At 41.5% G+C, this 13,616-nt stretch overlaps 1 protein-coding gene across 8 annotated transcripts in view; it reads right to left on the bottom strand.

Moving 5' to 3' along the window:
• The window catches only part of PRDM16 (PR/SET domain 16), a 769,879-nt gene that overhangs the window by 650,276 nt on the left and 105,987 nt on the right, over window positions 1-13,616 (bottom strand). The gene's annotated exons all lie outside the window — the stretch shown is intronic.

The following is a 13,616-nucleotide window of genomic DNA, read 5'->3' on the forward strand; positions in this document are numbered from 1 at the left end:
GAATGTTCTTAATACGGAGAACTATATGGAAAAATAGTAATGCAAACTAATACATTGGGACAGTAACTTTTAAACAGGTGCGCAGGCGCACATGTGCGCTCATTCGTTGGCCCACGCCCAGGGACGCGGCCATTGTATAAAGTACATGAGTATATGCAAGCGTGTTATAAAACAGCCTCACATGTGCACGCAATTTTAAGTGGACAACCCTATGTGTGCAAATCACATTTGTACCATGTAAGTGGGGGTATTTTAATAGACCATTACCAGCTTTCTCAGTTCACCCAGGTAAGGGATAGGACTTCCAAACCACCCTAGTTTAATAGCCTGAAATCTCCCTTATTAGCCCTGACCTTTAAAATCCCATTGATCTACCTAGAAATTTTTGTTTTACAACTTACACATCAGTGCAATCAAAGAAGACGGCAAGAACTATGAAGTTGATATTATCATCCATCTGGGAACCAATGACCTTGCTAGAAACAGCATCTAAGTAGTACAGAGATACTTCCAGTTTCTGGCAAAGCAGATTAGTCACATGGCAAAGACTATTGCCTTTTCAGAAGTCCTACCAGTTCATGGAAAGGGGAAAGAGAGACTAAGCAATATACATAAATTCAATACATGGCTCAAAACTTGGTGCAAGGAATAAAGTTTTGGATATATTGGAGGCTGGGGCAATTTATGGAATAGAAAAGGTCTCTATGTCCAAGATGGCTTATATCTGTCTGTGGCAGGAAAAAGGATACCAAGGGATAAATTCAAATTCTATGCCATAAGCCATTTAAACTAAACCACGGAGTGGCAGGAGGACAGTGGAGCGTTACCCCCCCAACAACAAAAACAAAACCAAATACAAAGGAGAAGGATGAAGGGGATAACAAAAGTCAGCTGAATAAGAGAAGGGCGACCAAAATGGTGAGAGGCCTTCATCAAATGACTTATGAGGAGAGGTTGAAAAACCTAAATATATATACCCTGGAGGAGAGGAGGTGCAGGGGAGATATGATACAGACCTTCAGATACCTGAAAGGTTTTAATGATGCATGATCAACAACAAAGCTCTTCTGCTGGAATGAATCCAATAGAATTAGAGGTCACAAAATGAAACTCCGGGGAAGATGACTCAGGAGCAATGTCAGGAAATATTTCTTCAAGGAGAGGGTGGTGGATGCCTAGAATGCCCTGCAGCAGGAGACGGTGAAGACAAAAACGGTGCAAGATTTCAAAAGGGGGTGGGATAAACACTGTGGATCCCTAAAGGCAAGGTGGAGAGGAATGAAGTTATCTTATTGGTGTGGCGGATACTATCCTTAACAATTAAGCCATCACATGGGGATAACTTGCTGGTGTGGCACATACTACCCTTGTCAAATAGACTTCAAAATGTGATGCAACTCCATCATTGCTCACTGCTTCAATGGCAGGAGGAAAAGAGGAAATGAGGAATTGGATTTAGACAATAACCAAAGACATTGAATTGTACTGTCTGGGAAAACACATGAGCATGGGGGTAAGATAACTTGCTTGATGCAGCAGTTACTACCCTTAACCAAAAGCCTGATACTACTTCTGATGCAACTCCAACATTGCACATTGCTCTCTGATTCAACGGCAGGGGGTGGGGGGAGGGAGGGAAATTGTTCTCAAACAGTAGCTAACAAGAGCCCTGACCTTGGCGGTCTGAGTGACTGATAGGTGTGGGAAACTGAGCTTGCTGGGCAGACTGGATGGGCCGTAGGGTCCTTTTCTGCCATCACTTTCTATGTTTCTATCCATAACAGAAGTAAAGTTACGTGGCAGGGGAACCCGGCTCGTGCATCTGCGCATATTTACATGCTAATTTCAGTGTGAACTCCTGAAATGCCCATGTCCTACCCAGACGAACCCCTCCCCCCGCCCCTTTTTTGGAACTTTTCATTTGTGCACGTAGTGGCAAGTATTTGCGTAGTAGGGCAGCTTTTAAAATATGCTCAGTGCACGCTGGCCCAACTTGTGTGTGTAGCTCCCAGTTTTAGCACGCGCGGGGGATTTTAAAATTCACCTTTAAGGCTTTGATAGTGTTGGAAGTGGTGCTCTTTAATAACAATCTCACAGCCAGGTTTTATGGGTAGAAAGATAGTACAATTTAGAAAGTAACAATGTACCCAGTTTTACTAAAGCAACTTTTTTATTTAAAGAAATAGTACATTGAAAGCCTTATAGCATGTTTGGTGCTGAATGCAGCTTTCCAATTGGCACTAACAGTGCCAATGATGATTTAGGACCCACTAACTACCATGAACAATCTTGTTTCCATAGCAACCCAAGCATTTGGGTCGTACTTTAAAACTGTAAAGATAAGACCATTCAAGAAATGGTTATAATGGCCACATCATCTCTCCTGGAATTAGAAACCACAAAGGAAGAGCATCCACTGATCAGCAACCATGCAAGAGATGGTCACGCCATCACGTGATATTGCTTCATTAAAGCATCATTTTTTCTTGCTTGTGACACTAAGTTCATCCGTAGCTGACTGCCCATGTGACAGGCACAAACCAGTGGACTGGAGCTTAGTAGGAAGTGAAGGCAGAAACGACACAAGAAAGTTCAGACTTGGCAATGAACAGGGTCAAAATGGACAGTCAGGCAAGTGACTTTCTGCCTCTGCCATGATAACAGCCTGGAATGATGAATGCAGATCCTCTCCTCCCCCCCACCTCCCCACCCCATATAAAGTGTCCAAAAACATTTTATTTCACATTTTCTGTCTATCTGTGAAGGTGCCTAAGACAGGAGCTCACTTAATACTTTCCCTGATGCTTGTGGCGCAACAACCTATTCAATACAGATAAGCCCCTTTAGAAATGAAGGCGAATTTAATTCAGTGCTTGAGTGACAGCAGGAAGATTTATCCCCTGGCCAGACAATACAGCTTTTTGGGCTTTAATCTTGGCCAGACAATGGGCTGTTTTTCGGCCCTCATCTTGTACTTTTCCCACGATGTTCGGTGATTAAGCAGGACTCCATTGGATGGAAGCCACTATCTCTCTTTTAAGAGCATTCGTATCTCTCGGTCAAGGGCCGAGAAAGGAAGGAGGGAGACAGAAGGACAAAAGAAAGAAGTTAGCACTCATCTGGATGAACTATGTATTTGAAGCCTAGGCTGACAAAATAGTTGACAAATTTGGGCATATAAAGATGGGATAAAACAGGTGGAACATACACAGAAAAGAGGTGAAGACATGATCTTCAGGAAGACAAATGACACAGACAACGTTATTTTTTACACTCATACTTTTTATGTAGAGATTACCAACTATTATCAGAGGCTTTCTATGAGATTTTTATTTAAAAAAATATGAAGCAATCAAAGGAAAGGAATCAACTTTTTATTGCATTTTGGGCCATTGATCATTAATTCTTGGGCATCATATGCATATATATATACTGCTGTAATACCATGCTTTATGAATTGTGATTTGATGAAAGATCAGTCTCTTGGACTGGCAGAATATATATACACATATACACACACATTTATACTTTTAAGAATATGCATAAACAAATCAGAGAGAGGACTGCAATATAAACCCTGACAGGCATTTTCATTCTGCTTCCTCAGGGGATCAACAGTGGTTATATTCTTCCTTCTAAACCATCCACCATCACACACATCTAATGCTGCAAATAAATGAAATGCATGATGCATCATCAGATGACTCTCTGCCACTATCAGGATTGATGAGGATTGAACAAGAGGCCCTAGAAAGCAGAAGCTGGGAAGCTGCAGAGGAGCCATGAGAGACACAGATGCATGGAAAGGCAAGGGGATATTTACCTTGAAATTTCCAGGTAGTTAGATATACCCTTGGAAGGTCCCATTGGTTCAGCAGAAGGCATGCCCTGACTGGTGACAAGATATAAAGAGAGTAATAGAGTTACAACAGACTCCTGGGATATGTCCTCTGGAACCTCTACTTGTCTGGCCTTATTCTTGTGCTACTTTCAGGTCTTCAGTCTGTTCCAGTGTTCCTACCCCACACCCATCGCTGCAGTTCTCCAGTGTTCCCATTCTGCATCCAGCCCTGAAGTTCAGCTCCATTTTTTCCTGTTCCACATTTCTCTAATAGGTTTCTGATACTAAGCCTCCTCCGGTGTTACAGATGCATGCCAAGATGTCTCCCAAGTTAGGCCTGGTTAGACAGACTGCAGAGCTAAATGCAGGCCTTCATCCAACCTCTTCAGGCACACCTTTTCCTAGCACACCATTTGCTAGCAAATGGATATGCCCTAACAGCCACCTAGAATAGAACATAAGAATTGCCATACTGGGTGAGACCGAGGGTCCATCAAGCTTAGTATTCTGTTTCCAACAGTGGCCAATCCAGGTCACAAGTATCTGTCAGGATCCCAAACAGTAGACAGATACCATACTGCTATCACCCAGGAATAAGTAGGGGCTTTCCCCAAATCTATGTACCTTTAGCACATCCTCCAGCAAGGAATTCTAGAGTTTAATGATGAGTTGAGCGAAAAAGAATTTTATCAGATTTGTTTTCAATGTACTTCTTAGTAACTTCATGGAGTGTCCCCTAGTTTTTGTTAATTTGAAAGAGTAAATAACCAATTTACCCGACGGTGAGAGATTTCATGTGTACTCCCGCTGCAAAGAGCTCCTGGCTCTCAGAAAAAAAAAGCCCTATCTCTGAAGGCTAGAGTGGCAGACCTGGAGGAGGTGAGGCAGACAGAGAGGTACATTGATGAGACCTTCAGGGACACAGTAGCCAAGTACCAAATCCAGTCTGGCAGCCCCACTGCAGCCTTAGATCAGAAAGGTCTCCCAGTTGGAGAGCATTATCCTGGTGTAGCAGGACGTGATCCTGTAACAAGGACCTGCTCTCCAGGTGATGGGTTGTCCTCTCACACTGAGGACAAGTCTCCCAGGGCTACTGCCCAGGAGGGAAGGGTTAGGTCGGCCATCATAGTTGGTGATTCGATAATTAGAAATGTAGATAGCTGGGTGGCTGAAGGACATGCGGACCGCCTGGTAACTTGCCTGCCTGGTGCATAGGTGGCAGACCTTACACATCACCTAGATAGGATTATAGGCAGTGCTAGGGAGGAGGCGGCTGTCATGGGCACCAATGACATAGGAAAATGTGGGAGAGAGGTTCTGGAAGCCAAATTTAGGATTTTAGGAAGAAAGCTGAAATCCAGAACCTCCAGGGTGGCATTCTCTGAAATGCTTCCTGTTCCACGTGCAGGTCCCCAGAGGCAGGCAGAGCTCCGGAGTCTCAATGCGTGGATGAGACGATGGTGCAGGGAAGAGGGATTCAGTTTTGTAAGGAACTGGGGAACCTTTTGGGGAAGGGGGAGACTTTTCCAAAAGGATGGGCTCCACCTTAACCAGAGTGGAACCAGACTGCTGGCACTAATTTTTAAAAAGGAGAGAGAGCAGCTTTTAAACTAGAACAAGGAGGAAAGCTGACAGTCACTCAGTAGTGCATGGTTCGGAGCAATGTATCTTTGAAAGATATTAATGAAACAGGAGTGTTAGGGCATCTCAACAGAGATTTATTTATTTATTTATTTATTTATTTTATTTATTTATTTATTTATTTAAAGACTTTTATATACCGAAGATCATGTACTAGTACATATCGCTTTGGTTTACAGATAACCAGAATTGGAAATACCATAGACATGGTGTACATAGAACAATAAACAATAAACACTAAACAATGAATAATAATAAGTAGTAAACAGTAGACAATAACAGTGAACATGCAAAAAACTGGTGAAACTGGTAACTGAGATGTTCCAAGAAAAGCAAACGTAGTCCATGTGCCTATACATAAAAAAAAATCACCTGAGCTAAAGATTTCCAAATTATCCATATCAACTGAAAAGCAGGTTGTTAATTCAAACAAAAAATGCACTTTGAAATGTCTGTATGCCAATGCCAGAAGTCTAAGAAGTAAGATGGGAGAGTTAGAGTGTATAGCAGTAAATGAAGAGATAGACATAATTGGCATCTCAGAGACCTGGTGGAAGGAGGATAACCAATGGGACAGTGCTATATCAGGGTACAAATTATATCGCAATGATAGGAAGGATAGCTTGGTGGGGGTGTGGCACTTTATGTCCAGGAGGGTATAGAGGCCAACAGGATAATGATCATACAAGAGACTAAATGCTCAGTAGAATCTATATGGGTAGAAATCCCATATGTGTGTTGGGTAAGAGCATAGTGACAGGAGTATAATACCATCCACCTGGACAAAATGGTCAGACAGTTGATGAAAACTCTGGAATTTGTTGCCAGAGGATGTGGTTAGTGCAGTTGGTATAGCTGTGTTTAAAAAAGGATTGGATAAGTTCTTGGAGAAGTCCATTACCTGCTGTTAAGTTCACTTAGAGAATAGCCACTGCCATTAGCAATGGTAACATGGAATAGACTTAGCTTTTGCGTACTTCCCAGGTTCTTATGGCCTGGATTGGCCACTGTTGGAAACAGGATGCTGGGCTTGATGGACCCTTGGTCTGACCCAGTATAGCATTTTCTTATGAATTGCTAAGAGAAATCAGGGAAGCTAACCAATTTGGCAGGGCAGTAATAATGGGTGACATTTTAGAGATTTGAATGTATCCCTGGTTCCCCCCCGACGCAGCCTGGCGAAACACGGGACCGTGTCGGGGGACCGAGTTTAAAGTATTACTTGAAATTCATGGAGTTGCCAGTTTAAATTCTTATATGTGTTTGATGTTTAATTGTGTAAACACTCTAACAGCATTTCTTGGTGATTAAACTCTAATCCTGCACCAGCGTCTTGTGAGATTTCAATTACCCCAATATTGACTCGGTAAATGTAACATCAGGACATGCTAGAGACAAAGTTCCTGGATGGAATAAGCAACTGCTTCATGGAGCAACTGGTTCAGGAACTAATGAGAGAGGGAGCTATTTTAGATTTAATTCTTTAATGGAAAGCAGGATTTGGAGAGAGATAACGGTAGTGGGGTCATTTGGCAATAGTAATCATAACATGATCAAATTTGAACTAATAACTGGAAGGGGGACAATAAGTAAATCTACAGCTCTAACACTAAATTTTCAAAAGGAAACTTTGATAAAATTAGGAAATTAGTTAGAAAAAAGCTGAAAGGAGCAGCTACAAAGGTTAAAAGTGTTCAACAGGGAGGACGACGTGAGCCGATGCGCGAGTAGGATACTAGCCTGATTCGCTCCCAGTGCCCCCTCCAAATTTGCTAATTTTACTAGTTTTCCTGCAGCTTTGGGCCGTGAATTACTCCTCCGTGACATCTCAATGATTTATTGATGAGTTCCTGCAAAAGAGCAGTGAAATGTCTGGCAAGCCACAATGAGAAAAGAAAGATCAGGTAAGCCGGCAGATTCCAAAATGGCCGATGATGCCCCCTCCCGAGCCTGAGTCAGCATGCGGGCTCAAGCAGCAGCGCTCTGGTGGAGCAGGTGACCTGGGCCGTAGTAATTGCCTTGGACACTCGCTTTCAAGCCATTTCTCAGCAAATAATTGCAGGAAATTAAACGAGATCAAGCGACAGGTCGAAGACACGCAGACTAGAATAGTTGGAGTGGAAACAGAAATGCAGACTCTGCAGCAGAAACAGGGGGCCTTGGAACAGCAGGTCCACATGTAGAAGCTAAGGTAGAGGATCTGGAGAACAGGTCACGGAGGAACCAGCTCCGCTTTGTGGGTTTTCTGGAGTCCCTCTCAGACAGAGACATTCATTCTATATTGGAGGGCTGGCTGCTGGAGGAGCTTGGTCTGCAGAATCTTCAGGGCCAATGCTTTGTGAAAAGTGCCCATCGTATGGGTGCCCACCTTCCAGGATCTACAAGGCCAAGGATCACACATTTCTTGAACTTTTCACATAAAGTATCTATCCTTCAAGCTTAAAGAAAAAAACCCGTATTGCAGTATGAGAATTGTAAGACACTGATCTTTCAGGATTACTCAGAAATGGTTTCACAGAAGTGAAAAGAATATTCTGGGATTTGTGTAGATCTTTTCAAGAGACACATTACATTCACATTGCAATACCCAGCAAGGCTTCGAGTGGAACATAAGGTATCCTGATATATATTTGTTTCAGCTGACAGTGCTCAACAATTCTTAGAATCATTAACTACAGTGACTTTTACTCTCCAGTGGGAGGGCGCCTGGTTCTTGAATTTATTTTCGTCACTAGCATATTTACTGCGCTGAATTTTCTTATACCTGCGGTATTTCTTTCTTTTCTCATTTTTTTCTTTTTTTAGTTTATTTTCTCTGCATATGGGCTGCTCCACAATTCGCAATCACAATTTCCATTTTGGAGTTATTGATATTTATTTATTTATTTATTTAACAGTTTTATATACCGACCTTCATAGTAAATAACCATATCGGATCGGTTTACAATTAACAAGAATAAAAAACTGGGGTAACTATTCAAGTAAACGAAAGATAAACAGTAAGTAGGAATGAGTCAAAGTTACAATCAACAGGGAAGAGAACTTGGAAGCTTGCAACAAGCTGGAAAGAAGATAAGGCAGGAAATAAATATGAAGTGATGCCATAGGGCGTACGGGTTAAAGCTTAATGGTGCTTTAACCTGGGAGAGTCAGAGTCCATGTAGAGTTCAGAGTCCATGTAGTCCTGGGAGAGTCAGAGTCCATGTAGAGTTCAGCTGTGGGACAACTGTTGTGGCCTTGAAAATGGAGGGGGTGCTGGTACAGATGATTAAATGTGGTCTCTAAGCTTGATTTTTTTTTTTTTAAGAGGTTTTTTGTCTTTTGGAGTGGGGATTGTATCGGGAATGGAAACGGGAAGGTTGGGATGGAAGGCAGGTAGGAGTCTGGGGGGGGGGGGGGGGGCGGAAAAGACTACAGACATCGCAATGGTACTTTGCTGGTGTAGACTATTAAAACTTAGTTCCATAGGGAGCGAGTGGTATAGCTGTCTGGATGTTCGTTCCCTAGGCTGGGTGGGGGGGGGGGCGGACGGACGGACGGACACAGATTTCCATAGAAGGTGGGTCTTTTATGGGCAGCATCCACAAAATTGGATCAAATGTAGCTGACGGTCTTAGAATTCTTTCATGGAACATAGCAAGTATTGGCTCACCGGTAAAGTGTGCAAAATTATTAGCTTCAGTTCATAGGCATAAGTCACAAATTGCATGTCTCGAGTCTAGGAGACCCATCTGAATGACTTAGAACATACTAATTTGAAAAGAGACAGAGTTGGCATGTTTTTTAATTCATCAGGAGTGAATAGAAAAGGAGGAGTGGCGATCCTCTTGGGGAAGCAAGTAGCCTTTGAACTTATTTCCACTAATAAAGACCCCATAGAGAGATATGTTATCATTGTTGGCAAAATCTCTGATCAGCTTATAACTCCTAATGTCTACTCACATTCGTTCTTTGTGAACTTAATGAAAGATCTCTCATTGCATGCTCAGGGCTTTCTGATGGTAGCTGGGGATTTCAATTTTGTGGTGGACCCTACCTTTGATAGGTCTTCTTTGGTGGTCATACCAGCTCTGGGCAACAATAAAGGCATCCCATTTCTCTGTAAACATTTAAAGCTTCTTGATATTTGGAGGGTCCTTCATCCTGAGGAAAAGGATTTCACCCACATCTCTTCTGTACATCTGACCATGTCCAGAATAGACTATATTTTGGTCTCAACTGCCAACTTCTCTGCTGTAACCAGGGCAGAAATAGGAAATACAGAGTTCTCAGACCACTCTTTATTATGGGTTGATGTTAAATGGTGAGGACCGAGAGGAGGGCATAGCAGATGGAAATTTCCCATGCACATTGCGGGTGATGGAGATTTTCAGATATAACTTAAAAAGAAAAGTGGACAGACTTTAAAGCCTATAATTTTCAACATAAGTCGAACCCTCTGTTATTTTGGGAAGATGAGAAGGCAGTGATGCGTGGGGAGATAACGGCCAACATGATTAGTAAATCTAAATTGCTCAATCAACAAATTCTGGAGCTGGAAACAGAGCTTTGTAGGGTAAAGACAAAACTGATTAGGCATCAGTCTGCTGCAGCTAAAAAGCTCTAGAGAGAATCATTGTACTCCCTAAATAGCTACCTATATCAGAAAACAGAGTCAATTATTGTACACTTCTCACAAATTATATCAGTATGGGAACAAAACGGGTAAACTTATGGCCAACCTAGTAAAAGTTCAGAAGGGTTAAACATATATTGAAGCCCTCAAAGATCGGGAGCGGGTAAGTCAGACTTCTGTGTTCAAAATCTGCAAAATATTTTGGGCCTTTTATAAAAATCTCTATAATATGGTCGAGACTGATGAGGCTGAAGCAACCGAACACCTCTTTTTTCAAGGGTTGTCCCTACCAAAAATATCTGAGCAGCAACTGTCATGGTTAAATAGGCCTTTTTCCATTCAGGAAATTTTTAGAAGGTATTAAGCCCAGTCCCTCTCATAAAGACCCTGGACCCGATGGGTTCAACGTGGACTTCTATAAAATCATGAGCAATGATCTGGAGGAAACCATCAGAGATTATTTCTCAGAAGCTTTAACTCAAGGCTCTTTCCCTAAAGAAGCAAAAAAAACCCCAAAAAACATATCGTTCTCTCTAAAGGGGGGGAAGGATCCCTTATTAGTGGCATCATATAGACCAATCTCCCTATTAAACTTTGATTTAAAACTGTTTTCCAAAAAACATGAAGAGCAGCAACTCCTACTACATACATGATGCAGGCAACCCCTTGGTGATATGAAAGGAGGAAGTCCTGGAAAGCCTTCTATAGGGTTGAGCAGTTAATGTCATCAAGAGGCACCATGAGCATTTCCTGCCATGGGCCCTTTAAAGCCTGCACAGGCAGGCACTCACACGCCTAGAGGAGCATTTGGAGAGCATAACGACGGTGGTGTCCTGAGCCATGGAGTGAGTGTTCAGTGGTGTTTCACCACGAGAGAAAGGCCAACTGCTTGGCAGCATCAGGTGAGTGCTGCGACTCGCAGGTCCTACCCATGAGCCGTGAAATGTATCACCACCCTTGGAGCCCTTTTTAAAAATCATCATCACATTTACCACCCTCCAAGCTATGGGTACAATGGATGATTTTAATGATAGGTTACAAATTACTAGTAATAGATCTGCAATTTAATTCTTGAATTCTTTCAGAACACTGGGATATAAACCATCTGGTCCAGGTGATTTTCTACTCTTGAGTTTGTCAATCTGCCCCAATCCATTTTTCAGGTTCACTGTGATTTGTTTCAATTCTTCCAAATCATCACCATTAAACACCTTTTCCAGCATCCCCAACACCCTCTTCAATAAATACTGAAGCAAAATCTTTCTGCTATGGCCTTGTCTTCACTAAATGCCTCTTTAACCCCTTGATCTTTTAACAGTCCAACTGACTCCCTCACAGGTCAATTCCATTCTGGTATAACTTCATTGCATATGCAGAAATGCTATCTTGTTATTCTTAGGGAGATCAGAATGACATCTCAGATATACAAAGGGGACCAAATCAGGTCTGAGTCAGCCTGTCTTAGCTGACATGGAGCTATTTGCTGACTCTCCCTCTCCATATTTAACAATAATGGTTGGAAGAGCAGAGATCCTCATTTACTGAGCCCAATTTCTTCCAACTAAACAACACAAACTATTGATTAACAGGTTAAAATAAGAGTAATCAGTGACTGCCCTGTTGTCTTATGATGTCAGGTCCTGAAAAAGGGTCATCCCAATCTCTATATTCCACCACTTAGAATTTTCATCAGCATAATGGATGGTCTAAGGCTTATAAGATAAAATATTACTGTATTTGCTAGCTTTAGCTGACTAAGATAAGTTATCAAACAGCAGACCATTAACAGAGACTACTGAATCAGTAAAAACGATTATAAGTCTCTGTTCACTGCAAGGCAAGCTCTACCCATCCCTAACGCAGCTAGTTATTCAAACTATAAATGCACTGCCAAGTTCTTTATATGGTGCCATTGATTGTCTACTAAATTTATTCCATGGTCTCTTGTTTGTATTTTTCTCCCCCTATTTTCTTTTCAGTTTAATGCGGGACATTAAAAAAATAGCTGCTTACATTAATTATTTAACAAGTAAGAGCGTTGAATGTTTCATTTGCAGGTAAAAATACATACTATTAAATGTCATTATTATGGGCCCATTTTAAATTTAGAAATCTCAGAAAGAAGCACCAGCTAATGTTGGTATTCCAGTCATTGCGCTTTTCAGAAAAACACTTTTCTAGTAAATGTTCATGAAAGCGGCTTCTTTGGCAAAGTTGGATAATTGAAATTAATTGTTAATCTACAGAAACAGGCACAATCCCTGGCAGGACAGGCAGGCAGCAGCAGCACAAGCATGCCTTCCCCTGCCATCATGACTTAGCCCTGTTCCAGTTCATGCCTCTAGGAGAAGGAAATTGGAAAGGTACTAATGCACCACTAACATTTGCTATTTTCTTACATAATTTAAAAGAAAATATATAGCCATGGCATTCAGAGGAGGGCTCCTGCTGCTTCAAGGCATCAGCCCAAATGTTAAGTGTTGAACTGCGCCAAGATGCCTGAGAACAAAGGTCTTCTGTCCTTAGAATGCCTCCATCTGAGGATTCTACCCCCCCCCCCCACCTCCCACCTTGTAAATACTGTCCATATGCTGCAGCAGTTTCTGCAGTGATGGGATGATAGATTCTACTGGTGAGATAAATTGCCCTGGGGCAAAGAAAGGCATGGCACTAATAGTGATTCTTTCTTCAGATGTATCTACAGTAGCAACAGAGACATAGTTTTAGAATTATTTCTGCATGGAATATCGAGGAGAGTTGCTAATTTCCAAAGTATATTATAACATTAAATCAAACAATCGTTATAAGAAAGAAGATAGTACTTTTTTCTAATTAAAGTAAGGCTACAGTATTTCTGTTTGTAGGGCTTTCTTTTCCGTTTATGATGAGCCACTTACATTTCAAAAGGTTTACTTTCTTCTCATTTTTTTTGCACTACCTGATTTAATTTGGACATGAGTCTCAACAATCAAGTTCCAAAACATGGAAGATGCCCATTTGTTCCTGCCTCCTGCACTGCCATTGGTCTTAATCTATAGTCTTCTCCAGCCCTCTGCTTCTAAGGTTCCTTTGTACTCCTGCCAACTTTTGGCTCCTATAACTTCAGCTGGAAGTCTGTTCCAGGTGCTCCCCATTCTTCCTGCGATACAGTTCTTTCTTACATTATTTTTGAACCTCTTTTCCTTCAGCTTCATACGATGACCCCTCAAACTTTTCATTCTATAGAAAATGCAGCTTTCTGGTACTACTTTTATGCAAATTCAGTTCTTCAGTTTATAGAATGATTATGTGCTGGGTCAGTTTCAACAGACTACTTACATATGCATTACAATGACAAACAATGTCTTAGTAAGAAGTGTAAGGTATGAACATGCATTTCAGAGATTTAACATGCATGTGAGTAAATAGAGAGAGGTAGACTTTAATATCCTCTCCTGAATTTCAATTTTTTTAATATGGCTTTTAATTGTTAAGTTGTGGATGTTCTAAGTTTTATTTAAATGTATGTAATGATTGTTA

Source organism: Rhinatrema bivittatum, chromosome 15, assembly GCF_901001135.1.
Source record: "Rhinatrema bivittatum chromosome 15, aRhiBiv1.1, whole genome shotgun sequence".
Classification (NCBI taxonomy): domain Eukaryota; kingdom Metazoa; phylum Chordata; class Amphibia; order Gymnophiona; family Rhinatrematidae; genus Rhinatrema; species Rhinatrema bivittatum.